Below are 3,761 nucleotides of genomic sequence, written 5' to 3' on the forward strand. Positions count from 1 at the left end.
TGATAAATGTGACATAGCATGCAGAGCAGATAAACAAGAAACACTAAAAAAACCCAAGTCATTTCACAGAATAGGATAGAAAATACTTGCATTGTTCCTTTAAGCAGCGGTTTTGAACTTTTTGAACTGAGCTGTGCTCACGACTATTGGCAGTGCTTGATGCTTTGCTGGATTTAGAGGCTTCTTTGCCAACCCCTCTCCTTCATCCCTTGTTCAGTTGAACCAGAAAAGCGTATTAGCTCGAGTACAACATCTCCATTACGATACGCAGACACCTCACTAGCTGGGACTACTCACCCAGAGTATACGCATTACAGCAAAACTACACTCAAAACCTAATGAAAACTTTCCCCCCTATTGGTTACTCAGGAATTGGGAGAATGAGAAACAAACCATTTGTTGTACACCGAGGCAAATCATCTGCCACATAAACTGGCATAAGCTTGCCCTGAATAGAGTGACGCTGTGCCAGTTCATACAAGCAGAGAATTTGGTCACCGCGTGTGTAAAAATCTCTGTGACATATATTTGAATTAATCAGAATAAACACCAGAAAAGCCTTTTCTCTGCAGGCCAGTAATAAAATGTTTGTTCTACTTCTGTGAAAGAGCCAGTTTGCTGACATTAACATAAAGATAAACCAATACACAAGCACAAATATTGCAACTTCACATAGATCTGGATGAGAATGAAAATGTTTCAGAATGTCCGAAGTATACCTCAGTTCTTCTTCTGTGTGTTCCTTGACTCCCCTGATCTTTCAAAAACCTAAACCAAAACATGTCTTCCTCTCTAACATCCTTAGACCTCAGGCTGCTGTGAACCTTTCCCTGGCTGAAGAAACTTGGATATGGCTTCCTCAAAACAAAATTTTGAACATCAGATAAAATTCATTCTCCTTCTCACTGCTTCTTCCAAATCCTGCTAGCCTGTGGTAGAGAGTCCATAGCAGACATACCTGGTGCAGGACTGAAACGCTCTCTCACTGGAGGTCATCTGGCTAGTCCAGTCATCACACATGTACCATAACCGCTCCTAGACCGCTTGTGTCCATTTGCCTACATCAGCTGTTATTGCTGACATGCTCTCTCAACTTAAGGTTCACGTTTATCTTAAAAAATAGCAGTTGGTATAATCTGACACTCCTTACTCTCGTATCTACTCTGAATGTTTCAAAATACGTATTCTACATTGCAATCACTAGTTGTGTACAACACTTAATTTCTTCTACCTTCAGAAAACATCTGGATGAAAGTTAGTGGCCATCAAAGATAAGCAGCTCTACCAACCAGACACTATCACGGGCCCATAACAGTCACAAGTCCAAGTCTCCGCTACCCCCTGCTTCTTCAGGTCTCTACCTCTCCTTGTCATTTGATACTGATTATGGCACATAGTAGACTGATGTGTTATGTGGTCAAAGGGCACACAGCACCTTATAGGTCTTATTCAAATCCAGTTCCAGTAGCAGAAGACTGACATGTTAGTTCCCAGTTTCAAACGCTTCTGTTTGCTAAGTTTTGCCTTTCTGGTATCACCAGAATCTACATATGCATTTCCAATGAGTTCTAAAACCGACTGTGTATGTAGAGTACTTTCCATAAAGGTATTCTTTCATTAAACATCACTGAGCTTGGATCTCTCATGAATATTGATACAAGCCTGAGATTTTCAAAACTGGGGGCAATGTGATTTTAGAAGATGCAACCTTCCTTAGCAGCAATTTCTGAAGATTTTGGGTCCCTTTGAAGATTCCTGAAGCTGACCACCCCAAAATGACTAATTATTTTCCAATCTCAAGGCCAGGTATATTGTGAAAAGTGATGGAGCGACCACTATTTGGAAAAGATCAGAAGATTTACACATCAGTAACATCCCACAGACTTCAAAACCATGTCCTTTCATGGCAGACAAATTCTGCCATTAGCAGCAAGTATTTAATCTCACTAAAGTAAGCTGTAAGGCTAGAGTGGAAAAGGAGAGATAAAGAAGAATCTGTGCACTGAGTAACTACAGGGAGTCCAAAGCTGAGGATCTAATAATTAGTCTTATCTCTATCAAGGTGTAACAGAATAAGCTGAGAAGCACGAGAATGCCTGACAAGGCCCTAGGGCTCTTCACAGCTGCAGAGAAGCCTCATTGTTCTGGAGAATTTTAAGGATGATCTCACGTGGAGAAAACATGAGAAACTTCTTTCTCCTGCCATGCTGCTGATGGGTATCTGGAAGGTACATCGTTCTACACGCTTTTCCCTTCATACAAGCCACAGCGATGCCAAAGGTTGCCCACCAGGTTCCCCTGTATGTGGCTGCTCGGGCACAGTGAGAAGCAGGTGCACGAAGAACAGTCTCTGGGGCAGCCAAACTTCTGCTATCTGGTGGCAGGGAAGTCCAAGGGAAAATTCACTTTAAAAAGAGAGATGTCTTGAAGTTCTTACATTTCGATCTCTGCTTTGCACAAGACTTACTCAGGATACTATAGATCATTAATGCAAATATTTAGATTTAGAGATTTATTGGTAATTAATACACATTCAAACATTAGTTGACACTTCACCTTCAAAATTGAAGGAAACATCCAGGAAAAGAAGGTGGTCCTTCCTTCCCTATGCTCTAATACAAACTCAAACAAAATACTAGCAGGTAGGAACGCAGTCAGACACCTTCGCCGTGTCTTTCTCCCAATGACATGAAAGTGCTTGAGTAACAGGTTTATGGGACTCTTCCTCTAAAGCCAGAGCAGTTTCTCTCTGAAAAATGCAAATGATATGTCATCAAGGTGACAGGGATCCTGTATCTCTATCTGTGAAATTTAAGTTTCGTTGTCCTTCTGTTTTAAGACATGGTGGTACTTAGAATAGATACCATATGATTGCTTCTTCCTAACTTTCACAATTGTTCCCCTTTTGCATCAATGTTTTGCTGAACAGGCAGGGCAAATGCTTTAACAGCAAGTCCTGACTGCGATGTCCTACGCAGCCATTAGGCTAGGTTTCTATAGACAGCAAATGCTTGTTTTACAGGCCATCCCTCCAACTATCTGGAGGAATAGGGCTGTTTCAGTAATCCTTGTTATAGCTATTTTCTGTGACCAACCACTTCCATATTCTCTGAAAAAAATAATCAAAGAATTAGTTATACTGCAACCAGAAAGGCACGTATGCATTTTACATTTGCATGGTACTAGGGACTCACAGCTTGCTTCTACTCTGACAGAAACTGCATCATGGGTCTTTTGCAAATTCCCACTGAAAGCAAGTGGAATTTTGCCACTGGCTTCAAGGAGAGCTGGAATGGCTTTTGTGTTATTTTAAAGTGCAGCAAACAATATTCTTTTCCTTGGGCAGCATAACATACTGCACGTGGGATATAAAAATTTGTTTGACTACGAAAAAAGACCTAAAGCTTCTATTTTTAATGCCCCAGCCCTTTCAATACCTACAGCCCTCCAGCCAGCTGCACTACTTTAACAGAACAGCAGTGGAAGAGAAACTGGAAAAAACGCTGTAACTGAAATATAAGCAAATGACCTAATCTACAACACGGATCTGTAACAAGCCTGATTCCACTGCCAGTGAAGTCCAAGACAAGTTTCATCTTCAAAGAAAGCAGCAGAGGATCTTTACTCAGTGTAGTAAGGCATGAGCAGTTTGCAATTTCATATTGTTAAAACATGTTGACCGTAGTTGGGTCAAGTGAGTGGTTATGCCACTTGATTTTTTTTTTAAGTTTCCTAATGATCTCACAGGATCCATAGCCTTC

Source organism: Tauraco erythrolophus, chromosome 4, assembly GCF_009769465.1.
Source record: "Tauraco erythrolophus isolate bTauEry1 chromosome 4, bTauEry1.pri, whole genome shotgun sequence".
In the NCBI taxonomy this organism is placed as follows: Eukaryota; Metazoa; Chordata; class Aves; order Musophagiformes; family Musophagidae; genus Tauraco; species Tauraco erythrolophus.